Source organism: Adiantum capillus-veneris, chromosome 28, assembly GCF_014529385.1.
Source record: "Adiantum capillus-veneris isolate H3 chromosome 28, ASM1452938v2, whole genome shotgun sequence".
Classification (NCBI taxonomy): domain Eukaryota; kingdom Viridiplantae; phylum Streptophyta; class Polypodiopsida; order Polypodiales; family Pteridaceae; genus Adiantum; species Adiantum capillus-veneris.
This window is the reverse complement of record NC_140958.1, coordinates 59,379,496-59,407,461: the sequence shown is the minus strand read 5'-3', so window position 1 is coordinate 59,407,461 and position 27,966 is coordinate 59,379,496. Positions and strand designations below refer to the sequence as shown.

Below are 27,966 nucleotides of genomic sequence, written 5' to 3'. Positions count from 1 at the left end.
TCCAAACTTAAAATACAATGAAATGTGTATAGAGTGCATAATTAAATACATACAAAAGGTGAGGAAGGGACATACCTGCTTGCATTGCTTCTTTTGCCCGTTTGCTAACTGAGAAAGGAAAAAACTTGAGAAGGCAATTGATTGTGCATAGGTTGGCCTCACATTACGACAACCTACAAAGAAACATAAGAGAAAGGCGAAGATTGAGGAGCTTAGTTCCAAAAAATAGACCTACGGTAGTAAGGACACCTGAAGGAGCGATTTATGGCCAGATCTAAAGGGAATATTTGCAAAGGGTATGAGCATGGGAAGGATCTTTTCCATGTTTTGGTCCTTGGAGATAGGGCATGGAAAAATTAAGTCGAACTGAAACTCTTTGCTCAATTCTATTTCCACACAAAACTACTTTAAGAGTTGTCACTCCTGATCCTTGCTGGTCAGTACGGTGGCCATCTTGAGCTGAGATGGTAGCGCCTGCACACCAACTTTCTAAGGGGATTTTAATACAATTGGCCCAATAGGCTACAACATTCTCTGGTGAACTTTGAGTCATTTCTTCCCATCGACATATGGAAAACAGATCAAAATAAGGACACATCTCAATTAGCTTGTCCCAAGAAGGCGGCACATCAATCACTGAATCTCAGCCATATACTAGGCAAAAAATGGACCAAAGTTATTGTGTGCATATTGAAAAGCATCTAGTCGTATTCCTTTCAAGAGTAGCTACATAAATTGAAGCCAATGAAGCTTGAACTCCAAAGAGGAGCCCTCTTGCATTAGTGCGACATGGTGAGTTTTGGCCAATGTAAGTGTTGGATCCAAGTTCTTCATCTTAATACCCTCCACTATCTAAAACATCTCGACAAAGGGGGGCTTTGAGGGAGGCCCCTGTTGGTCTAAGGGCTTCATTGACAAAACAATCTCCAAGACGAAGAGGCCCTCTCAATAAAAATGAATTGCAATGTTTTGACAAAGAGACTCATTTGCCCAATCCACGCCTTGGCAATATCCATGTAGAAGGCCTTGTCAAGAACCTTGCCATATTTTAGTGTGACACCATTGAAATCCTATTGTAATGTAGAAATGTCATGAAGGGGGGACTATCTAGCAAAGAGAGGCGCACAATTTTTGTAAGACAACTATGGCATTCCCTATTTTGTCTGCATCATTGACACTTAGCTTCTCCACTGCTCTCACCAATTTTTGCAATATGCGCTCTACAAACTTCAAGGTGCTGGTCTCTCCCACTCTCTGCTTCCTGCAAGCGCTCTCAAATACATTCTTTATGTATGCTAGGTTCATTTTCTTTGACATAAACTCAAATTCAAAAGCACATGACACTTGGAAATTGGCTACCTTTTAAGTTGTTGATGCAGACTAAGTGCGGTTCATATAAAGTAATACCTCTCCATTGCCTCTCTCTCTCTCTTACACACACACACACACACACACACACAAGTATATCATACAACAATAGATTTTGAGACTATTTATGAGCATAAGAAACTCCTTGCTTTTGCTATTATTAGAATAACTGCATGTTAGAATTTGAAGATCTCCAGACTCGTAATTGAGCACAAGAGAGGCAGGATATGCTTTACTTTTAGAACAAAGGGCGTATGAATGGCATGTACTTGTTGTCACACGTACCTTTTATCAAAAAACAAAATCAAGTCTTCACACCCAATAGACCCAACAAAAATAGCAATTGCATGCATGTCCTCCACACAAAAAGAACACCCTACCATGGAAAATCTTGATTGCCCAAAGCCCCAATGGCCATTGGCATCACAATTCCTCCCTATAGTCTCTGCCTTAACAAAAGTACCAACAAAAGAGATGGAGAGAGAGAATAGAAATAGACAAAAACCAAGCATCGTGGGCATGTAATCATAGGCATCAAGCAATATTCCTTGTGCAGCATTGTAGGTTTTAGTTTTGAAAAAAAAAACTTGGTGCAACTCCATTGGTCCAACTCCAGCTTAGGCCAGGTTCACAAATCTAGGTGGAAGAAAGCCAAACAAGGGCAAGGGGCTGAGATGGAGAGACTTGATTCGCTGTTGAGAAGGCCTTCCTCTTGTAGTGCAATTGGCTACCCCTCTCAAAAGAGAGCTTGTTCCACCCTGAAAAGGTATCCACATCTTCATCTCACTTCTAGCCCGATCAATCACATGTAGTCATTGATGTAGCCCAACATGTGTGCAAGGTGGTGAAGGCATTGGACTTCCACTTTGTATGAGCAAGAGGGCCGCTGGAAGAAGACGCATAGGGGAAAAGTTCTACCACCCTTTGTGAACCTAGCCTTAGCCTCCATTTCTAGCCATTCGAGATCTCTTCTCTCTCTCTCTCTCTCTCTCTCTCTCTCTCTCCTCTAGGTATGCATTTTTTTGTATACATATGAAGCAATGATCTCTCCATCCTGTGTAGCAATGATCTCTCTACTTATAAGGTACTAGTGAATTCGGAAACAAATGAAGAGGGTATGAGGGGGTAGATGATGGGGTGATAAGGTACATCGGTTGCAGCATCGAGGGCATCTGCAAATTTATTCCCTAACTATACTTCTCTACAAGTGCAGGCATGAAATACCCCATGCATGCTAAACGTGTGTTGGCTACTTGGCAACACATGTAGGAGAGGGGCAATGGGTTGTGAGATGGAGCACACTCTCAGCCCGAAGGTATAGAGTACAAGGGCTGCAACCTTACCTTTGTTGCAAGTGCCATCACACATGTAGTGGTAGGCTAGTATATGGGGGGGTGGGGGGGTGGGGGGGGGGGGGGGGGGGGGGGGGGGGGCTTTATTTGGATTTTTGAAAATAATAATTATCATAGGGAGTTTATGTGTGTGATAGTCTAGTATTAAAAGACTAGCCTATGGGGATTGGAATCCCGTGCGGTGAGTGTAAGAGAGGGAAGGAGAGAAGGGGGAAGGGGATGACACAATAGACACATGCTTTGGGTTAGTGGAGTAGAAAGTGGGAGTTCAACTCTCACTTTCTCTCCCTATATTCATTAGTAATGTAAGGGGTGATTCCCATAGCCATGTGGCCTACACCCCAACAACCTCCCACTTGAAGGTTAGGGTGGCCGATATTGGCATCAATATAGTTAGTCTATACAAAGTCGATGAAGCATCGCCTAGGCTTCATCCTATACCCATAAGCTCTATGTAGTGTGTAAACCGCTCCGAGGCTAGTCTCTTCATGAGAACATCTGCGGGGTTGTCGTCAATGTGAACCTTGACAAGCTCAATGCGCTTGCTAGCCAATACATCTCGTATGACATGGTATTTTACCTCTATGTGTTTTGACTTTGAGTGAAACGTTGGATTCTTTGCCAAAGCAATGGCACTTTGACTATCACAATGTAGTATTGGAACCTCGTAAATGCCCAAATCTTCCACTAGACGAGCTAACCATATGGCTTCCTTGTTGGCGTCAGACACATCAACATACTCTCCCTCAGTGGTAGATGAAGACGTGCAGCCTTGGAGACATGATCTCCAAGAGATATCCACTCCAACAAACATGAACACATAGTTAGATGTGGATCTTCTACTATCCACACAACCCACATAATCCGCATTTGTGTAACCCACAATAGATGCATCGCTGTTCTCGAAGCGTAAACACTTGCAAGTTGTACCCTTCAAGTATCTGAGGATTTTCTTCACTACTTCCCAATGATTCTTGCCAAGGTTTGACATGTACCTACTAACCACTCACTCTGCATGTGCAATGTCTGATCTTGTGGCTACCATAGCGTACATCAAACTGCCAAACTCCTAAAGAATATGGCACTTTCATCGTTTCCTCTTTCTTAGCATCTGTCTTGGGAGAATCTTCCTTGCTGAGTTTTAAGTATGCTTGCATTGGGGTACTCAATGACTTCCCCCCCTGCATAGTAAAACATTGCAAGACCTTGTGGATGTACTTTTCTTGAGACAATTCAAGAATTCCATGTTGCCTATTTCTCTTGATACGCATACCAAGAAAGTGATTGGAATCTCCTAAGTCTTTCAGAAAAAAGTGAGTGCTGAGCATCGTTTTCAATTAATTGATCTCACCAATCAATTTTCCTGTGATAAGCATATCATCTACATACAAGATCAAGATGATTAAAGAACCATAGTTCAACTTTCTTGTGTATAAGCAATGATCCTCTTGACTCCTTATGTAACCCTGAGAATGCATGAATTTGTCAAATTTTTGATACCACTACCTTGAACCTTGCTTGAGGCCATAGAGTGCCTTTTTAATTCACCAATTCTTCCCTCATTGGCTTTTGAGTTTCGCATACGAAACCCTCCAACTGTTTCATGTAGACATCTTCATCTAGATGCCCGTGAAGAAATGTTGTTTTCACGTCCATTTGGCCAAGTTCCATATCCTGGATAGCAACCAAGCCAAGCACGGTGCAAAGTGTAGTCATCTTGACTAATGGAGAGAAAATCTCGTCAAAATCCATACCTTTTTGTTGCTTGAAACTCTTGGCAACTAGACGAGCCTTGTACCTAGGCTCAGGATCTTCTGTTGTACACTTCTTCTTGTATACCCACTTGCAAGGTTAAGCATGTTTGCCCTGTGGTAGCTCAACCAAATCCCATGTCTCATTAGCCACTATCGAATTGTATTCTGATTGCATAGCGTGCTCCCACTTAACGCTATCATTCAACTGTATAGCTTCTTTGTAGGAGGTTCGCTCTCCAGCGTCAGTGACCAAAATGTGGTGTATACTCGACTCAAACGGCTCGGGCACATGTGATACTCTCTCAAAGTGTCTCGGTGCTTGACTGCTGGAGTCTGCTCTCTCTGGAGCAATAACAATATCTTGCACTTGAAAATTAGGTGTATCACTACTAATCTGAGTTGGTTCAGAGGATACATCCTCAAATCGAGCACGTCTGTACTCAATTTATTTAATGGGCTTCTTGTGCATCTTCAATTCATTGAAAATCACATGTGAGCTGCAAATGACTTTGCGGGATTTTGGGTGCCAGAGATGATAGCCCCATTCGTTCATCTGCACCATAGCCAATAAAAATGCATTTGTGTGACCTGAGATCCAACTTGTGATGAAGTTCTTTGGGCACATGTGCATATGCCTCACATCCAAGCACACGTAAATGCACATAGCTTGGCATTTTTCTGGTACATAACTCCTCTGGAATCTTGAAAATTAAAGGAGAGCTAGGTGACCTATTGATAATGTGCAATGCTATTACAACAACTTCTCCCCAAAACTCTGGACTAAGTCTTGCCATTGAAATCATAGAGGTAAATTGCTCTTGAATCGTGCGATTCATCCTTTCAGCTATCCCATTTTGGACAGGTGTGTACGGAGCAGTAAACTGCCTACAAATGCCTCTTCAATTGCAGAAATCCTTGAACTCCGTGGAGACATATTCTTCACCATTGTCCATGCGAAAAGCTTTGAGCTTTTTTCCTGATTGGTTCTCAACCATGGTAAGGAATTTTTGGAACGTAGAAAAGACTTCTTCCTTACGCTTAAGTAGATACACCCACACCTTTTTGGTAGAATCATCTATGAACGTGAGAAAGTAGTTTGCCCCCCTAGAGTCTTATGTGGCATTGGACCATACAAATTGCTGTGCACTAAGTCTAGGGGTTCGCCTAGTTTCTTGTTCAATGGCGAAGATGTCAACCTAGTCTGTTTGGCATATAGATAATGCTCACACAATGGAAAATCCGTGTAATCTAACACATGTAAGTAGCCAAAATGCTGAAGTGTTTTCATTCCCTTCTGGATAATATGCCCTAGTCGGCTATGCCACAACTCACTAGACGGCAGCTCGGCAACATAGATAGAGTGTTTGTCAACACTCGATACAAACATAGAATACATGGATCCGATTTTACGACCTTTCATCATGACAAGGTTGTTCTTGAAAATTAGCCAAGAACTATTACCAAATAGTATGGTGTAACCAATGTCATCCAATTGCCCTATAGAAAGCAAACTCTTTGTAAAATTGGACACATGTCTGACATTCAACAACACAAAAGTAGAACCATTATGCATCTAAAGCTTCACATCACCAATGCTAATAATGTCGAGCTCAAAGGAATCACCAAGCTTGACTATGCCCCACATGGACGCATAAGAGGAAAACCAATCTCTATGTAGTGTGACATGAAAACTTGCACCAAAATCGAGAATCTAATTTTGTGCATGACCCTCATCCTGTGTAACCAAAGCATTTAGAGTGAGATCCAAAGTGAAAATGAGAACATCTGAGGGATTTTCTATCACCTCTACATGAATCATTGATGGCATAATATTTATCACTGGAGGAGCATCTTGTACTGTAGTGGTAGGCATCGGAGACTCAACCATGTTGATCTCCTCAATCTTTATCGTACTTTTTCCTTTGTCAAACTTATCTTTTTGCATGTTTTTTTGATATGTTAAAAAACTGTGACAATCCTTTTTGTAATGACCCTTTTTATGGAAATAGTAACACTCGACATTTTTGACATTGCGCTCTCTACTAGAGTTCCTTTTTTTGCTTGGACTACAAGGATTTTGCTCTCTACTTTTGCTTTTGTTCTTGTTATTCTCATAGCCTCTTTGCTTTGTTGAATTGCCAGCCATATATGCATCTCCATGACTAGCACCTTCAAGAGATTTACGTCGAATCTCTTCAATGAGCAACGCATTTGTGACATCATTGAACATTAACTTGCCATTTGGAGCTGAATTGCTAATGGATGTGCAAAATATGTCCCATGACTGGGTAGAGAGCATAACAAGAAAACAGAGAGTTCATTGTCAAACTCACTAAAGCCTTGAGATGTCAACTATCATAAGGTCTAATATCGAACCAACCCAAATGATTTTCTCATATTAAACTGATCATTTAATGTAAAAGAATAAAGGGAACAAGGATTAGAATATAGACATGTGCTTATGGATCTGTCTGAACACGAGGCCAAGGTTAAAGGGGTCCAAATGAGAGATGGTATGTTAAAGAGCAATGCTATCTAATGGAGCTTAAAGACATTAGGGTTAGCTTCATTAAAGACCTCCAAAAGCTAGTGTTAAAAAGTTCTTTGACCTACGGCAAGCTAAGGCCGACCTTGAGGTGGGAACCCTACCCAAGCATGAGGTGCTTGTCGGCTTGCTTACTAAAGTGCTTAAAATGTTTGTGGGAACCTTGGCCAAAGCTTGAGGTGATTTTTATGCTTAAAATGACTAAGGTTCTTGAAGTGTTCAATTCAAAGATAAACTCTCAAGAGGCATCAAAGGTTCCATGCTTGATTGACTAAGTGCTTGAAGTATTCAATTCAAACCAAATGACTTAAGAAGCATAAAAGACACACATTCAAATGATCCTCCACATGTGTCCCTCTTGATGTGCTTGAATCCTATTGGATAGGTTTTAAAGGGGTCCAATGAGAATTAGATGCATAAAAGTAAATAATTAAGTTCTTTCTCTCAAAGAGGAAAAAGAAGACACATGTCCAAATGAAATAATTAAATAATACGAGAGAGAGAGAGAGAGAGAGAGAGAGAGAGAGAGAGAGAGAGAGAGAGAGAGAGAGGTGAACCAAGCATGAAAGGGGGGTATACGCTCCTACACACACACACACACACACACACACACACACACATTCTCTCAATGTGTGGAGTGCAAAGTGCAAGAGCTCCATCTCCTTCTCCAAGCTTATTGAGAAGTGGAAAGCCTACACCAACACTCTTGGCTATGGAATGCAAATCCAACCAAGAGCCATTATTCAATGCTTAAGCTTGCCATCTTCTTCATCTTCACTACTATGCTATTATGCTATGCTAAGCAAGAAGAGTGATGATAAGTGAGGAACTGTTTCTTTCTCCTATGGATGATTCTTCTTCCTCTTCCCTACCCTCATTCCTCGCTAGCTCTCTCCACCTTCGAAGGTGTTTGAGGCCTTGGGACTGAGGCTTGGGATAGTTAATGCTTTTTGAAAAGTTTATGGTATGCTTGTGATGCATGAAGCTTTCCATCTTCATTGCATCACCTAGGTCACAAGGAACACAAAGATTGTGTTGTATCAAGTCTCTCTTGATGGGAGAATCTATAATACAAACGCCTTTTGGAGGGGGGACTGACTCCAAGTAAATTCGGTCCTCAACAATTGTCATGTTCTCTAATACTCTCTCTCTTGCAACAGTATTGTTCATGCCAAGTTAATTAAGTACTATGTTTATGTTGCTACCATCAATTAAGTTGACCCTCTATGTTCTCAAAGTAATCTCACAAAAATGCTCACTCAAATTCTCTTAATTTCGCTATTCTCAAAGTTCATAGGCCATTTCCATTACATTGGTATCAGAGCATTTGGTTTCTCTTTTCTTGCTTAAGAAGAGAGGTCCTTAAGTAGCCTATTAACGGTTGAATTTGTTAATTATATTAGGGTAAGTGGGACTGGGATCTATTATCGATTTTGTTGAGCCCACTATGTGGGATATGGTGCACACCTTGAGAGCTTTGGTCTTAATAATGGGGTCTTTTTAAACTTGCCTACTGCTTTACCATTATTGAGCCATAAGAAGTCCGAAAGGAGCTATCCCTCGACAATTCTGCTATGTTAGACCCAGCCTACTACTCTCTATAATTAACCAATTTGAGCCGTGGGTGTAGATACTTAAGTGCTTATTTTCAAAGGCTAAGAGGAGTAGCAGCTAAGGTTTTGAATTGCCAAAGAATACACTAAGTAAACACATAAGTATAATCAGCATGGCTGGCAATAACTAAGAGAGTAGAATGAACATGGATAACTTTGATTTTGCACATGAAGGTGCTAATAATGATGCTCCCATGTTTATCAATTATCTTGTTACTAGGTTGCATCAAGCTATGGGCAACCCTACTTTGCAAGCCGAAGTTACTCAAAAACTTCATGCTTATGGGATTTCCCTTTCTCTCCAAGAGGAGAGAGAGCTTAGGAGGCCTCTTGATGAGACCCCCAAAAAAAGACTCTCTCACATACGAGAGGAGGAATCCAAAGAGCAAGAAAGCAATGAATCCGTAAGTTCCTCTGAAGATGTGGCTCCATGAAGACAGCGGTCTAGAAGATCGCCAACTCCTCCCATGAGAAAATGATCAACACACAGTCCTTCTCCTCATCACTCCAAAAGGGAAGAGAGGAAACAAAGGAAGAAAAGGTCAAGAAAGAGGTCACCCTCTTCTCGTTCTTCTTCACCTTCCTTTTCTCCCAACAATCTATGGCTATTCTCTTTGAGAATACAAGAGGGGAGGACATCGCATATCATACCCTGCATGGCGAAGATCACAAAAGCTCAAGAAGTTCAAAGAGGGAGGAGAGAGTATCTCTTTTCTCACCTATGATGGCACCTAAGGTGCCACCGACAAAGTACTGGCCCTCATCCAACAATTTGACGAGGGCTTCATGGAGTCCTCCAAGCTACACCATGTAGCTATGCACTTCCAAAAATCGGCTCGTCAATGGTGGGCTAGCCTTCGTGGCATTGGTGAAGCCCCAAAGACACAAAAAACTCTACGAGTTTCCATCATGAAGAAATTCCTTGCAAGCGATGCAAAGGACAAAGTACTTACCGAATGGCGTAGTTTGAAGCTTCTCTCACATGAGTCTATTCACAAATCTGTGGATAAATTTTGGGATTTACATCTCAAGGCTAATGTCTTCCAAAAGATAGACTTTGCCGAGCAAAAGCAAAGATTTTGTGCAGGATTACTTAAAGAAATGTATGAGTATGTCAACTCCCAACGGCCTGGTTCTATCATTGAAGTAATCCACCACACCATGGTTGCTTCCCGCATCAATTTACAACAAGGGGCTAGACGGAATGTCAAACCCATGGAAAACAAAGACAAAAATGATGCAAAGGGGAAAATCAATGCCCCAAATTTTTCCCAAGGCACTTCCTACAACAACAAAAAAAACAACAATAGGTCCAAGGAGAAGGGAGTTTACAAAGGTAAAAAAAAGCTCTCTCATGAAGAGCTTGAAGCTTTTCGCAAGGACCATGAGTGTTTTAAGTGTGGGGAGCAAGGACATGGCTATCGTTCTTGTTTCAAGAAAAATGCTCGCAATGAGACTCCTAGGGCTTCCACCATTGAAGCTCCAAAGATGATGCTCATTGCAAAGTATCGTCTCTCTCCTATGCTTGGGGAAAGGTAAGGGAGCATGATGCCTTCATCTTGTTTAACCCTGGCTCTACTCACAACTTCATATCAATGGAGTTGGCCACCAAGTTTTGGCCATTCAAGCTTTTGAGATAGGAGATATTGTAACAATTGACACAACTTTCAAGGGACAGCAAGCCTCCATTACTCCCTTCGTTGGGAAGTTGAGGCTTCATGTCCAAAGCTTTGTCAACAAAGAAGACTTTTTCATCTCTCCTCTCCAACATGAGGATGCTATCCTAGGGGCGCCATGGTTTGATCGCACGACCGCCAACATGAAGTTCCCTAAAAGGAGAATCTACCTCATTTACAGGTTAAAGATCATGTATATAGATGCTAATGAGTTTGGTCGTACTATACCACTTGTAAATTCACCAGCTTTTGCTAAGTCAATGAAAAACTCGATTTCAACGTACATGATTTTTGTCAAAGAATCCACTAATGATGCTAATGATTTATCAAATGAAAATGGTAGGAATCAAGAAGAATTAGACTTTTCTACTTCTCTAAATGGATTCCAAGATATTTTCATCGATGATATCCCTATGGACTTACCTCCAAAACCAGGGGATGATGACCATCAAATTCAGCTCCTACCAGGAAGCTCACCGCCTAACAAGCCTCCTTATTGAGTTTCCCAAGCTCAACAAGAGGAGATCATGAGGCAAGTACAAGAATTGGTAGACACAGGGATGGTGAGGTCTACCTCCTCTCCCTTTTGTTCTACCGTCCTTCTAGTGCAAAAGAAAGATGGTACCGTATGTGTGTGGATTATCGAGCACTAAACCATATCACTATCAAAAACAAATTTCTTGTGCCTCGGGTAGAAGATCTATTTGATAAGCTACAAGGCTCTACCTACTTCATTAGGGTTTACCCTTAAAGTGGCTATCATCAAATAAGGATAGTGGATGAAGATATCCTTAAGACCACGTTTTGTACAACATTTGAATCTTTATGAATATCTAGTCATGCCTTTTGGCTTGACCAATGCACCTGCCACATTCAATCGTTTGATGGAGAAAATATTTAGATCCTACTGCAAGTTCATTGGAGTGTTCTTTGATGATATCATCATCTACTCCAAGTCCTTGGAGGAACACAAACAAAATCTCCAAGTGATTTTTTAAGCATTGAGGGAGAACAAGCTTTTTCTCAACCAAATGAAAAGTGAATTTTTCCTTCAAGAGATTCACTACTTAGGTTACATTATTTCTCAAGATGGTATCCATATGGATCCATCAAAGTTAGAGGTAATAAAATCATGGCCTAATCCAAGGAATCTACATGAACTAAGCAGCTTTATTTGTATGTGTGTATACTATAGTCGCTTCATAACAGAATTTTCTCGAATAGCAGGACCATTACATCACTTAACAAAGAAGAACGTTAAGTATTCATGGACTAAGGAGCAAAATGCTTTTGACAAGCTCAAAGAGAAGCTTACCTCCTCTCAACCAGTCCTCATGCTTCCGGATCTCTCAAAGCCATTTGAGGTCCAGTGTGATACTTGTGGTGATTGCCTTGGAGTAGTCTTGCTTCAAGAAGGGCATGCCATGGCATATGAGAGCCAAAGGCTCAATACGGATGAATGGGTATTGGGAATTTATGAGACAAAGATTTTAGCTGTTCTACATGCCCTAAAAACATGGAAGCACTATTTATTGGGTACTCCATTCATTTTACAAATAGACCACCAAAGTCTCAAGTACTTCATGATGCAAACAAGCTTTCCGACAAAAAAATAAGGTGGGCAAATTTTCTTTCATAATTTTATTTTCATATTGCTCACATTGCTGGTAAGCACAATCAAGTGGCCGACGCACTTTCACGATGACCAAAAGTCAATGTGGTGTCTATAGCAACTCACAATGATCTAATTTCTATGATAGATGAGTATGCTACCGACCTGACTTTAAAGATGTAATGTCAGCCCTTGCTTTGGGGAAGAAAGAGTAACCATTCACCTTGCAGGATGGTTATCTTCTCCATGGCAATAGGCTATGTGTTACCCACTCCCTTCATGAGACAATCATGTATGAATCCCATGCTCCTCCCTATGCAGGGCACAGAGGCATTCAACCTACTCTTCGAGGAGTAGAGACGTACTTCTATTGGCCTACCATGAAAGTGGACATACAAGAGTATGTTTCAAAATGTGTGGTATGCCAAAAGAATATGTACGATAGAGGGAAGAAACCTGAATTACTCCAGCCATTGCCAATCTCTAATTCACCATGGGAGAGTATATCCATGGATTTTATCTTTGGATTACCCAAGTCTATCCATGGGAATATGGGAATATGGACAATAGTCGACAGGTTTAGCAATCAAGCACACTTTATTCCTATCAAAAAGACTATTAAGGCACACCAAATGGCAACCATCTTCATATCTTAGATTTTCAAACACCATGGATTACCAACATCCATTGTGTCACAGATAGAGATCCTAAAATGACCATTAATTTTTGGAAAGGTCTCTTTGAAAATCTAGGTACAAGATTGAATTTCTCTTCAGGCTATCACCCACAAATGGATGGCCAAAGTGAGATAGCCAATCTTACAATACTCGATCTACTAAAGACTTATGTTACAGAAGTAGATCAACGCTCACAATGGGAGAAGTACTTACTCCTTGCAGAGTATGCATACAATAATACTGTCCATACTACTATGGGAAAAGCACCTTTTGAGATCATAGAGGGAAGACCTAAAAGTCCCTTACTACTTAAAGTACATGGGAAGATATTTGCTGCTGATGAGTATAGCTGTGACCTACAAGAATCTTTTCAAAAGGTTAAGGAGGCTATATCCATCTCTCAACAAAGGCAAAAAGCTGCGATGACAAGCACAGAAGGGCCTTAACATCTAAAGAAAATGATTGGGTCTTACTTAAGTTTCATAAGGCTTGATTGAGGCAAACGATGGGCAAAAATCCTACGGGCCATCAAAAGTATTATGCTAAATTAGCAAAAAGATATTATGGTCCTTTTCAAATCTTGAAGCCAAACAATGACATGGCTTATCAACTCAAGTTGCCCAACCATTGGCTCATACACAATGCTTTTCATGTGAGCCTACTTAAGCCCTACAAAGGAGAGCCACCAAGAGAACCAATTATTGAAGACCCTCCAGAAATCGAAGACCAAGAAGAGCTGCTACAACCTGAAGCTATCCTTCGACATGAAGACAAGGTACTACGGCATCGTAAGATTATCCGACGGTAATTCTTATCCTTTTGAAGATGCTAGATGGATGCAAGGAATAAAACTTAAGGATAGTATGAACCTTGTCAATGCTTACAATGTTGCACTAGAGTAAGCAAATGTAAATGCTTTCTAAATGAACAATGTTTCTTCTTATAAGACTAATCTTTTTTTGTGCACAAATTTAAATAGTATGCATGCTTAGAATCATGTTTGTGATGAGGACGTCACTCAAACGCCAAGTAGAATTTGTCACTTTACTTTGGGAGTATGATATGGACTAAAGAGCAGACATGCTTGTGGCAGCTATGTCTCCCAAGCACCAAATGGACTAGTCATCCATTCTGGAATGATGTCACAGGGAGAAAAGGGATCCTCTACCCGCTAAGAAACGTAGACTAATGACTAAGACTTTGTCTCTTCTACCTCATAGTCGAGCACGACTATGATTTCAAGTGAGATGTCAACTGTCATAAAATCTAATATCTAACCAACCCAAATGATCTTCTCATATTAAACTGATCATTTAATGTGGGAGAATAAACAGGAATAGCTTGAGGTGACTTTTATGCTTAAAATGACTAAGGTTCTTGAAGTGTTCAATTCAAAGATAAACTCTCAAGAGGCATCAACAGTTTCCATGCTTGATTGACTAAGTGCTTGAAGTATTCAATTCAAACCAAATGACTTAAGAAGCATAAAAGACACATGTTCAAATGATCCTCCACATTTGGCCCTCATGATGTGCTTAAATCCTATTGGATAGGTTTTAAAGGGGTCCAATGAGAATTTAGATGCATACAAAAATTAATAATTAAGTTCTTTCTATCAAAGAGGAAAAAGAGGACACATGTCCAAATGAAATAGTTAAATAATAAGAGAGAGAGAGAGAGAGAGAGAGAGAGAGAGAGAGAGAGAGAGAGAGAGAGGTGTGGACCAAGCATGAGATGGGGGTATACGCTCCCACACACACACACACACACACACACACACACACACACACACACACACACACACATTCTCTCAATGTGTGGAGTGCAAAGTGCAAGAGCTCCATCTCGTTCTCTAAGCTTGTTGAGAAGTGGAGAGCCTACACCAACACTCTTGGCTATGGTATGCAAATCCAACCAAGAGCCATACTTCAATGCTTAAGCTTGCCATCTTCTTCATCTTCAGTAATATGCTATTATGCTATGCTAAGCAAGAAGAGTGATGATAAGTGAGGAACTATTTCTTTCTCCTATGGATGATTCTTCTTCCTCTTCTCTACCCTCATTCCTCACTCCACCTTCGAAGGTGTTTGAGGCCTTGGGGCTGAGGCTTGGGATAGTTAATGCTTTTTGCAAAGTTTATGGTATGCTTGTGATGCATGAAGCTTTCCATCTTCATTGCATCACCTAGGTCACAAGGAACACAAAGATTGTATTGTATCAAGTCTCTCTTGATGGGAGAATCTATAATACAAACGCCTTTTGGAGGGGGGACCGGCTCCAAGTAAATTCGGTCCTCAACAATAGTCATGTTCTCTAATACTCTCTCTCTTGCAACAGTATTGTTCATGCCAAGTTAATTAAGTACTATGTTTATGTTGCTACCATCAATTAAGTTGACCCTCTATGTTCTCAAAGTAATCTCACAAAAATGCTCACTTGAATTCTCTTAATTCTACTATTTTCAAAGTTCATAGTCCATTTCCATTACATCGATTGGCTGAACAAGGAGTTGAACTCATTTAAATGTCTAGAAACTATGCTACCTTCTTTCATGTTGAGCTTTGTAAGCTTTTCATGAGAAAAACTTTGTTGGATGCACTTTTGCTCTCCCATGCTGAACATAAGCTATCCCATAGAGCCTTGGCTGTTGTCTTCCCTATGATAGTGAAGAACACTGACTCGGCTAGATGTAGAAATATTGTAGCCATGGCTTTCACATCCAAAAGCTCCAGCTGAGCCTGCATATAGCCATCACCTTCTGCACACTCTTTCAACGGTTTTGATAGACCTTTGTTAGTCAAAACATCTTTCATGCGCTCTTTCCACATGGTGACGTTGCTGCCATCAAACTTGCAGATAAAATACTCCTTTTTTTCTGAAGAAGTCATCACTGACAAGAGGGTTTGAGAGGTGGCAAACTATGGTGAGAAGCTGTAGAAAATTTGGGCAGAGTAACCTTTGTATCGAGAGAAAAATCTCAATCCAAATAGGCTCAAAAGTGCCAACAATGAAAGTCACGACTCGCGGGAAAAATCTAGCAGAGTCTCGTTTAAATGAGGAGTCAAAACTCAACTCAAAAGTGCATAGAATGTGCCAGCTGCACTAACTGCCCATAAAAAAAAACTAACACTATCACTACCATTAGAGTGCCATACACGACGTCAAGCATAAAATCTCATAAGATACATGTTGACGGCTACGACTAACACACTGGAAGAGCCCAATTTTTGTAATACTTATTCTGACAAACTTGTTGCAATTATCTTGGGACTCGATTGAGTTTCCAGATTGTAATTTAGTAAGTATGCGGAATCTCTAACCCCACAATAGATGGTATTATATAATCATGGTGAGTTAGAACCTCCAAGGTTGAGGTATAAAAGCCAAGTTTTGTAAACCTAATACAACTTCTGAATGAATCAACTTTTGAGCTCCACTAAGTATACGTGATTGCGTGTTATGTGTTGAGAGAGAGTGAGGTCTTCTTCTTCTCCCTACGCGGTCTATGGTGGCTACATTGCGAAGGCGATATCACCATTGTGTTAGCAACGACAAGAGCTACACTTCAATGCCAAGCTTGCACGATTTTGGTCTCTTCACGAAGAGCTCTTCCACGAGCTTTGAGGTGAGTTTTCGCTCCAACCGTGCATCCGTTATGTGATTTCTATATGTCAATGTGACCATGATGGGATGAGATACACTTAGACCTAAGCACGTCCATAATCGATGACCTGTAAATTTTGGTCTGTCTTCAATGCGATTTTTGTACTTGGTGTTTATGAGTAGTAAGTTGGGTTCGAGACCATAGGATGGTGTCCTCTACGTGTGCAGAGGTTAGCCCTTGAGTTTTGTGATGATTCAATAACATTAGCTTGCGCTTCGAGGAGCATTGGATTCATAAGAAAGGTAGTGGTTGCGTTTTCTTAGTGTGTTTCATTTGATTTCCTTTGGTAGTGATTGTCTTAGAAGGTCGAGTGGGTGATTGACAACCATTTATTTGTTTTCATGCGCCTACAGGTCAAGTTCACCCTGGGTTGAAATCTTGTTATTTATCCTAGTTCTTGCTTTGCTAGCAATTGCGAGCAGTGTGTCTGCCCGACAACATTGGCACCGCTGTCGGGGACAAGAGCCCTAGGTAGGTGACCTTAGATTAGTCCTACGAGGTAAAAGTACCTCCGATTATCGAAGTCTTGTTATTTCACTTTAGGAAGGATTGAGGAGTGGGATTCTTTGGATCTTAGGGGAGTGCTAGGGAGCATGTGTCTTGCCGGGGATTTTCCATCATAGGTAGTATTAGTCATAATTATTAGTCTTAGTTAGTGTTGGCTAGATTGTGAGTGATTTGTGAGGAGATACAAGCATTAACGAGTCCAAAAGAGACGGTGAAGCATTTTCTCTACTCATAAATACAAGTCCTTAAACATGTTTTGTAGGAGTAGTTGTAAATAGGACATGTGATTGTGATCTAGAGCTGTCCATCTTTCAAATTTTTGCTTTCATGCTTGGCTGCATTTATGATCTTGGAAAAGTTGATTTTTGGAAAAAAATGCAATAAACAAGCTTCAATAGACAATTGGGCATGGCTGAGTATTGTTGGGGACAAAAGAACACATATGTAAGAGATTTGCATGAGAAAAGTGCAATTTTTCATCAACAGACATCATACGCGTATGATGTCTAGGCCCTAGTTGGAGACCAAATTTGACGAAACACACTGGACTAGAGTGTTCAAAAGGGGTGTTATACCCTAATGACACCTTGAGACTAGAGTCTTGGCCAACATTTGGTCCTCAAAAGACAAAAGCTGAGTCAAAAGCGGAAAATTGGGAAACTTGTGAATCTGTGCGTAGTTTTGCATGGGAGATTGGTAAAAGTGCTCAAAAAGTAGTACCACGGACTAGGGGATGCTTGTGCATGAGTTTTGTACAAAAAGTCACCAGCAGACATTATACGTGTATGATGTCTCAAGGGTAGAATTAGCAGGTAAGTTAGACTTTTGACAGCCGACCCACAATTTGCACGTTAAGTGGAACACACGAACCAAGTTTCCCTACAATTGAACATATAGAGTGAGTATGGAGAGAGTTTTACTCTTTCCAAGAAATTCCTTGACAAAAGTGAGAATATTGTGCAAATTCGTGATCCAAATATTGCTTTGAGCACATATGCATGTTGTAGATAACAAGGGGTACTTGGAACAGAAACACAATTCCATTCTGAGAAAAAGGACATTATACGTGTGTAATGTCTAAAGGCCAGATCTTGAGCAAAAAGTCTTATCTTAGTGAGTCACTATGATTAAGAACAACTTCAAAGCAAATAGGCAAACTTACATTGAAATAGAAGCAAGTTAGGGGCTTGTAATTAAAGATCTAAAAACCAAATTGAGCAAGATGAATGCTTGAATTGATCATATCTAGCTCAATAAGGGTTAGAATTGAGAATTGAGACTTTCTGGAAGTTTCTGGTGTAGTGAAGGACCTCTGGGATAAAACTCATTCCATTCTGAGCAAAAGAACATTATACACGTATAATGGCTCAAGAGCATTTTTAGAGCCCCCAGATTTGACAACAGAGCTCACCAGGGTGTTAAGCATCCTAAACAAGCTTGGGGGTCAAGTTTCACCCACTTTAGAGTATTTTTGTCTTAGTAAGCTTCCCTAATAAGCCGGGAGCAACCAAGGCTGACAAGTAAGAGATTGATCTATCTGCAGTTGCTAGAGCCACCCAAAAAGGCTTAAAAGTAGATAAGGAAACCAAGGGGAATGCATGAGTCAAGTTTCATTCAAAACTAAGACTTTAGACATCATATGCGTATGATGTCTACGGGCAGCTTTAATGCTTAAATTGGAAATCTGGTAATCCATGAGTCTTCTTTGTGATCCTAGCATTCCACCTGCCTTGACTGATCAAAGATTGGAACTCACATAAGAATCTTGTCTTGTATACTAGCAAACAATCCGTTAACAAAAGATTTGCAGAATCTAAGGTTTTGTGCAGACACCTAGAACCAAGAATCCCTAAAGTTGATAGTAAGTTGGGAGTGCAAAGTACTCCATCATTCTGAAGAGCAGCTACAAAGAGAGAAGAGACAAAGGAGCAATTGCAAGCAGGCTTCCAAGGTAAGAGGTTTGGATTGATAGTTGTTTGAGCGAAGAGTTCGATGAATTTGAGATTGGGAAGGTATATCCAAGGAGAAAAGAGAGTGGCAACAGATCAAGTTAGCTTACTCAAATGAGGAGAGCATGAACTAGGCAAGGATTGATCCAGTAACACCAATTATAGAGGACCGTAGTGAGACTGACACCTCTTCAAAGTAGTCTTTTTACCTCATGGCTGACCAAAACATCACAATTAATCAACGGAACTAAGCGAGAAGAGGTAGCACCTCTAGGAATCCTACTCAGACAACAAGATATACAACCCTTTATTTAGAAGGACCAAATGCCCATGGAGCTCTGGTATATGCCGATGCAAGGGGACGTAAAAGCATATGCATAGAGGAAAAACCAGCTGATGGAGTGGAAACCCTTCTAGTGTACGATGATGGAGACAGATTTTGTGATGATGAGGGAACACATTACCTCATTGTTTAGGACCCAGAGAACTATAACAAATAAGGGGACAATGTTACAAAAGGGAAGATGGTTTCTGAGATGACAAAAATGCCTCCTCGAATAGATCTTCCTAACACCATCCTGGTGTTTGTCAAGAAGGTGACCAAAGTAGTGACAAACCAAGGAGTGGTAGGAATCTATGAGTATGCGAATGGTAGGGCCAAAACATATTTTTAGGTGTTTATCACCCTACGCTTTTGAGTTAAGCATGGAAAAGACTTTATATACTTGTTTTTTGTACAAATCAGGTAAAAGAAGTCTCATAATGTATGTTGACAAGTATGGACAGGAGTATGCGCCGATAGAAAAAGCAAAAGTAGCGAGAATGATAGGCACTGGAATAATTCCAACAGATCCAGTTGCAACTCAAGGCCCAAACCCTACCCCTAAAAAGTCTATAAATCCCTTTGAAGAAGTGGAAGGTATGGCCAGGTTTACATCTAGTCAATCTAGAGGGGTTGAAACGCCAATTTTTCCATCATATATGAACCCAAACCCTGAAACCTTGCAATCCTGGTTGCATCCAATAGTGACAAGGGAATGAATTCTATAGAGGAGAAATACTTATCACAAGGGGACCATATGTAGCTCCCATAGTATCGCCAATGTGAGGTCCCCAACCCTGAGAAGATTGATGGCCTTTCTTTATTCTTCTTTTCCGTTGACGACACCCTACTCCGTTTCCACAAAGTAGAGATACGAGAAATAGAAGAGAGGAAAGTCCTCTATCTATCGTTTACGTGGTTATAGGGGTCATACTCCACAAGCCAGGTCGATAAATCTAAGATTCTAATGAAGCTATTTCCTAACATAAAGATGAAATCCCATTGACAAAGTTAGAATCCATAAACAATGCCTTTTCCCCACGTTTAAGAGGAACGACCGCCATCCATAAACCATAAATATGATATGAGACTTAGTCTAAACTAAATAGTAATCTTATGTCACGTAGATTTGGGATATCTTCACTCTTGGCACAATGAGTCTCTAATTTCACTTCTCTTAATAAGAGGGAGTGGAGAGTTTCTCGACTAATCGAGACCACCCATCCTTGACTTGCAACCTAAGCCAACCCCCACTTTCCACCCCACACTCACACTTTTTACCACACTGTTTAACATATACAAACAGTGTTCTTTAATTAATTCCAAACATAGGTTATTTTATACAGCCCTTCAAACAATACCAAAACAATTCAAACAAGGCTAATGAAGACAACCCTATTATTCAACAAAAATAACTTTTCCAATTTCTTATGAGTTGCCGCTACCCACGGACTTTCTCTGTCTAACCAACAGAGCCTTTGCAAAGGATTTACTTATTCGCTAACCGCGAAATGCACATACTTTCCCAGTCGCTAACCGCAAGGGAGTATCTCGCTAACCGTAAGGCATCCTGCTAACCGCAAGAGACAAAAAGAGAGCTGATAACCTCAGCTTAATCTCCACTAATCGCGGAATCATCTCGCTAACCGTGAGTTCCATCTGGAAACAAGATATTCTTTCAGCAATTGTTTTCTTTATGTGATTTCTCAAACAAGATAACTAACATCTAATATCAAACAGAGATAGTTTATGAAACAGTAATCATAAATCAGACAATTCCTTCTCTACTCTATGAAATCGTATGCTTGTTTCTTGTGATATAATCATGTTTTCTGGACAGTTTAAGGGAATTCTTAGGCTTGACTTTCCGATCATCATGTATAACGATGCAAAATTATAAATTCATCTTACCGGATTAGCAACACATTCGATTACTTCCCGTGTTTGAGGTTGGACGGCTTCGACTTCTTTCGCGACCAATACATCCGCTTGAGCAACGTTTGGAGTAGATGATATCTTCTTTTGCACCTTCCTTGGAGGTGGAGTGACATGAGCGTCCTTCAAGCTTCGAATCTCTCGCTTCGGGGCCATCGTATCGATGTAGAGAAGAGAGAAAGAGAGAGGAGAACTCCAAAAATTCAAGGGCAACACGACGATGGTAGAGAAAGACTTGGAGATGGAGATGGCTTGAAGGTAAAAGCTTGAGGGAGAGAGGTTAAGGGAGAGAAGGTAACTTCAACGTCAAAGCAAGAGAGCTTCCGCTTCTGAGAGTGTGTGTCTGTCCCTTCAAAGTGAGGGGAGAGGGGTCTATATATAGGCTCTCAAGGCCAGTTAAGAATAGAGGGATAAGTTTGCGTACGTTTGCGGCTCCCTTTTTTTTGGTGGATATGGATTTCGATGCGTGATTTTAAACCTCTTGGATGCAACTTGGCTCCCAAGAAAAGAGTTCTAAACAAAGCTCCTCCTCTCTTTCTTTCCTAAAAGTACTCCTCCTACTCCTTCTCCTCTAAAATTACTCCTCCTTCACTAAAATTGCTCTTGCTTTCCTAAAATTACTCTTTCTTTCCAAAAGAGTCAACTCTTATCTTTAGATATAATCTTGAGGCTTAAGTTTTCCATCAACCTTATTGTTTTCAAGTGAATAAGGGTCATAATTAATAGTTCTAAGGTCCGATTTTCAATCCGATCATTCCGCTTGAACGCATTATGACTTAACAAAATGTCAACCTTAAATATTTGCAAAGTAAATAAAATACTTTTATTGAAAAATGTTGAGTACATTACAGCCAATGCCCACTTATTCTTACTCTTATCCCAAGGAGGGCAAATGACCAACGATGATGCCGACCACATCAGGATTCCCCAATATGGAAAGGACCAAGAGGAAAAGAAGATTTATAGTGGAACCACCTGTTGATAGAACCTATAGAGGATACGGGTTGGAAGCAACACTTGATGCCAGATCGAGACATGAACGAGGACCTGAAAGAGGAGAGGGATGAGGAGATTCTATAGTAAGGTTCGTAGACCACGGACGTGTTAGACCCTCTCAAGTCTAGAATGGGTTAACAAGAACTATTCAGGGAAAAGAGACCCTAGAGACCACGTGAAAGCATTCTTGAGAGTGATCCGAGCAGGACAGGTCAGGGATTTTGATACACAGTTTGCCGGATTTGGGCTCACCTTAGAGGAAGGCGCCGCCACCTGGTTTGACTCTGTTGAAAGACGGTGTGAGCGGGATGAAAACACACACAGCGCCTCTATAACGACCCGACACACACTCTTGGGAAGATACACACACACACACACACACACACTATGGGGCACCACTCGGCTTACACAACACACCTGGCCGAGACAGGGAACACACCTCTGGAGTGAGAGGAGAGAGACTATCCACTTGCCCACTCCACACACACACACACACACACACACACACACACACACACACCCAAAAAACTCAGCTCAAAAGAGGAGAATTTATGATGTTTAGATACAATTGAGCTTGGTCCAACACCAATGGGGCAAATAGCTCACACAATATGGGTAAAATAAGCCAGATACAATCACAAACTAGAGCAGAAACTTCGCTCATAGGAGAAACTTACACAGAAAAATAGCAAGAAAAGAGTGAGGAATTTGGCAAAATGGACAGCGCCATCGCGTCCGGAACGGCCCAAAACCCCAGTCTACAATGTCAAAGTGCTCAAATCCGACCTCGGATGAGCAGTTTACGGTCAAAACAGGCTCCAAAAACCCTAAAAACACACCTATGGCTGTTCCTCCTCTCTTCTCCACGTTTTTTCTGGTCTTCTCTCTGTTTTTTCAGTTCCCACACTTAGATTTATTACTTGGGCACCCTTGGCCTTTTAGATGACCTCAAATGGACCCCGAACAGGCCAAAAACTGACCTCGTAGTGCATAGTTGTCACATTTTTGCATCATCCGCACACCTGGCACTCAGTTTTTCCAAATAATGCATCCCGCAACCACATGAAGTAGCCCCAAAAAGTGATCCTCATGATGAACTTTCTGCATAAGTATCACAAGAAAACACCCACGTCGTGTCCGTACTTCTCCGCGTGCAAGTACTGACCCCGTTCGGCCTCCTGACGCCACTAGATGCCATCTGACGCACCTGCTTACCTCATGTTGTCGGCCCGCGTATAGCTTCCTCGAGAATTTTTACGCGCTAACAACTCCTCTTTATTATAGAAAAAACATAGTGGTACTGGTAATAGTGAAAATCGATGCACTATGTACACCCTGTCCTACCTGTACACATGTGGGCCCCACGTAACCACCTGGCTCTGGAAAATGGGCAATCCTTTATTCGATGCACCATGCATGTGTATGTACATATGCGCAATCCATTGCTCCAAAAAACTCCTAACATAATTTGCCCACCCCCTAGCCTGCTAGAGCATTCATGCTCAGCAGCTGCACTAGTAGATGCTCATTCCACCTGGATCAAAAGGCCAAAGATATATCGCCTGATTCACAAGAAGCATCATAACACCACACCTACATTTGTCAACAATCAACCAAAATGCACCATAGGCATATCCAACTAACACATCCGCCTTTTCTGGAGTTCCAAAAGCATAAATATTGCATGCCACATTCAACCCAACCGATACAGACAACTCAAGTGACTCATCACCTGGCATCTTGGCTTCACCAGCCATAGCAACAACCTGCAAATTATGAACCCAAGTAGCTAAAAGCATTGTGTGAAGGCAAAGTTTTTGATATCCAAAGCACAAAAGTATCCCCGCAGCACACATACCCCTAGCATAGGTATCCACATAGTTGAGATTGGACTCATATATGCCAAACCCCTTCTCATCATCATAAGCATACTCATCATCACACATCACTTTATCCACATCATAATCATGGCTAGCACCACTATCCATAGCTTCTAGCATGGGTTCATCAGTCTCCAAGAATACAGATCCCTGCTCTAAACCACAATCATGCTCACAAATCGGTTCAATCACTGCACATGCATCAAAATATGGCTTCAAAACAGGCTCCACATCCAACAAATCTACAAAATGGCTCTAAACTTTGCCCTCTTCCCTAATTTCCAAGGAACTAGTATCCAAAGATACGTGCTCATCATCAATAACCTCAACCTCACACTCACACCCAGAATCACAAGGTACACAAGTAGCCAATGCATCCTCTTTAAGACTTTTCAATCCTGTATCCAAAGCATTACTCATCTCTTTAGGCTCTTCCATAAACCTGTCAACCTGCAAGACCTCTTTACGCTTCACAATAGACCTTGGGAAGAAACGAGAAACATCATAGGATAGGCTACTTTTCACCTGCTTAGGCTTAACTTCATCTTCCATGCCAAATCCATCTTGCACATGCATACCTGTACTGATACCATGTTCCTCAAGACGCTTAAACTTCCATTCCTTGTGCTTTGCAATGCATACCGCATCTTCAAAAGACTCGGGCCTCTTCAACTCAACCTCGAACCGCAACCAAGGTGACAAACCATCAACAAAAAAACTTTTCTTCAATGAATAAGGGGGGGTCTCATCCTTAAGAGCAACACACCAACGAGTCCATAAATCTGTTAAAACTTGTATATAGGCATCAACACCTTGACAAGAACCTTGCTTAAGAGCATTGAGCTCATTCCATACTGCATTTGTATCTTCAAAGACCTGGAAACGCTCTAAAAAAGCTTCTATAAACTTGTCAAGACTCAAACCATAAGAAGAAGCCACTGCGTCTTTACCTTCCAAATCCATAAACCAAACACGGGCCTCATCTTTCAAAAGAAATCCAAATAGCTTCAAAATATTCTCCTCATCACGCATATTGTTGCTTATGCATGCCACCTCGACTTGCTCCAGAAAGTCTTCCGCATCTTCACCACTTCTTCCATGAAATTCCGGATAAGAGAAAGCCATGGCTACCCAAGTTTAATGCTTTGAGAACCCCTTCGAACACACGTGCAAGAACCCAAAACTTTTCACTACCCAATCCCCAGAAACTTCAATGGAGCTCAGCTTTAGATAAGGACAAACACATGCACATCAAATGAGTTTTCATAGTTGATCATCGGAATTACAACAGGCAAAGGACATTCCAATATCTCCCTTAATCTTCTTGGCCCGAACATAAAGACTATACAATGCAGGAAAAAAATCTTCCTGGACACATGAACATTAATCTGGATTCTTTGAGTTAAATGAAAAGGAGTGAACTGAGGTCCATTTTGATCATCCATTAAAGCCAACCATGAAGCTTCCAAGAAAGCACACCTGTCTTATCCTCTGATTTTGCCGAAATTTCAGCAGCATAACAGCATAAATGGCTCACAAGACCAAAAAACCAGCCATCATAACTTGGAAAATTTTGGCAGAGTTTCCCCAGAAGTAGAGCAGTGAGAACTCAAAATATAGACTGTATATGTATGCATAAACGGTCAACAATAGAACCCGAGCATCAAATAGGAATCACTAATACATAGCCTATGGCAAGGTCACGAAAAGGGTGCTCCAGCCACCTGTATCACCGAAAGGATCTCCACATTTGAGAATCCCCCAGCTCAATAAAACCTCACGCTATCGACCCTCACACTAAGGCTTATGCAAATCGCGTATAGTCAAGTCTCAGAAATGACTATCTTCCAGACCAAGTCTCAGAAATGGCTGGGATTGCCAAATAAAACCAAATATGGATTCACAAAGGCGTACAATGGCAGTTTCCACAAGTAACGTACTATCCAATAGACAATGCGCTCAAACAGGCGCCAAATGATGCATACCCACAACAACTGCAAGTGACACCAATGCTAGTATATCACTGTACTCCAGCTACCTGTACCTGTGTGAATCACTTGTACCTGTACCTGTCCCTGTAACCTGTAATCTGCAACCTGTAATCCCGAATCTCGAAGCTGGAAGCTCGAAGCAGAAGGTACTCGAAGAAGATCCTCCGTGGGGGCGCCAAAAGAATGTGAGCGGGATGAAAACACACACATCGCCTCTATAACGACCCGACACACACTCTTGGGAAGATACACACACACACACACACACACACACACACACACACACACTATGGGGCACCACTCGGCTTACACAACACACCTGGACGAGACAGGGAACACACCTCTGGAGTGAGAGGAGAGAGACTATCCACTTGCCCACTCCACACACACACACACACACACACACACACACACACACACACACACCCAAAAAACTTAGCTCAAAAGAGGAGAATTTATGATGTTTAGATACAATTGAGCTTGGTCCAACACCAATGGGGCAAATAGCTCACACAATATGGGTAAAATAAGCTAGATACAATCACAAACTAGAGCAGAAACTTCGCTCATAGGAGAAACTTACACAGAAAAATAGCAGGAAAAGAGTGAGGAATTTGGCAAAATGGACAGCGCCATCGCGTCCGGAACGGCCCAAAACCCCAGTCTACAATGTCAAAGTGCTCAAATCCGACCTCGGAGAGCAGTTTACGGCCAAAACAGGCTCCAAAAACCCCAAAAACACACCTGCGACTGTTCCTCCTCTCTTCTCCACGTTTTCTCTGGTCTTCTCTCTATTTTTTTAGTTCCAACATTTAGCTTTATTACTTGGGCACCCTTGGCCTTTTAGATGACCTCAAACGGACTCCGAACATGCCAAAAACTGACCTCGTAGTGCATAGTTGTCACCTTTTTCCATCATCCGTGCACCTGGCACTCAGTTTTTCCAAATAATGCATCCCGCAACCACGTGAAGTAGCCCCAAAAAGTGGTCCTCATGATGACCTTTCTGCATAAGTATCACAAGAAAACACCCACGTCATGTCCGTACTTCTCCGCGTGCAAGTACTGACCCCGTTCGGCCTCCTGACGCCACTAGATGCCATCTGACGCACCTACTTACCTCATGTCTTCGGCCCGCGTATAGCTTCCTCGAGAAGTTTTACGCGCTAACAACTCCTCTTTATTATAGAAAAAACATAGTGGTACTGGTAATAGTGAAAATCGATGCACTATGTACACCCTGTCCTACCTGTACACATGTGGGCCCCACGTAACCACCTGGCTCTGGAAAATGGGCAATCCTTTATTCGATGCACCATGCATGTGTATGTACATATGCGCAATCCATTGCTCCAAAAAACTCCTGACAACGGGATTTTGAGACCATCCAAGAAGTATTTGATGAATTTGTGGAGGAGTTCTCTCAAAGCGGGATAGCTCACAATACGATCTCATAAATCCATAAGTTCAAGTAGAGAGAAGGAGAATATGTCAAGAAAGCAGTCTTACAATTAAAACGATACGTAAAATTCTGCCCGGTGGAAGAACTACCCACTCAATCCATACTCATGCTGATACTCATCCAAGGACTGAGAAATGCGGATCTTCAGAAGGATTTACATATGAAGAAGAGCTCAACTCTGAATGAGGTGGTGTTAACTGAGTCAATGTCAGTTAACAGAAGCTGTTAAAGACCGAAGACAAACGAATGCAGATCGAGGATCAATGCAAAGAAGCAGTAAAGATTGGAGTTACACATTTTTCACATTTTCCCAAAATGGTCACGTATTATAAATTCTCGATTTATTTCAAGCCATTGTAATATTTCTAATGTGTTACGGGCTCAATGGGAGTTCCAAGTTGTAAAGAATAGGTCACTTACTGTGCCTAGGTTGCAAATTCAGTAAGTGGTGAGCCCTGACGGCCTTGGGCGTCCGGACATTGCATATTTTACCCTAGGTATATAAGACAGTGTGTAAAAGAAATTAGGGTTCTCAAGTTATTTGTTGAGAGCACTCTTTGGTGAGAGCTCTTGAGGTGTGTGGCTATGGAGTCCTTGAGCTTCTCCTTGCTCATGAGACTTGATTAACACTAATCAATGATTCATTCTCTCTCACTATGCCTC

The 27,966-nt window shown here is 41.3% G+C and overlaps 1 pseudogene; it reads right to left on the bottom strand.

The window, feature by feature from the left end:
* Positions 1-231: 231 nt before the first annotated feature.
* Positions 232-15,485, bottom strand: LOC147420515 (protein RMD5 homolog; annotated as a pseudogene).
* Between the last annotated feature and the right edge of the window lie 12,481 nt (positions 15,486-27,966).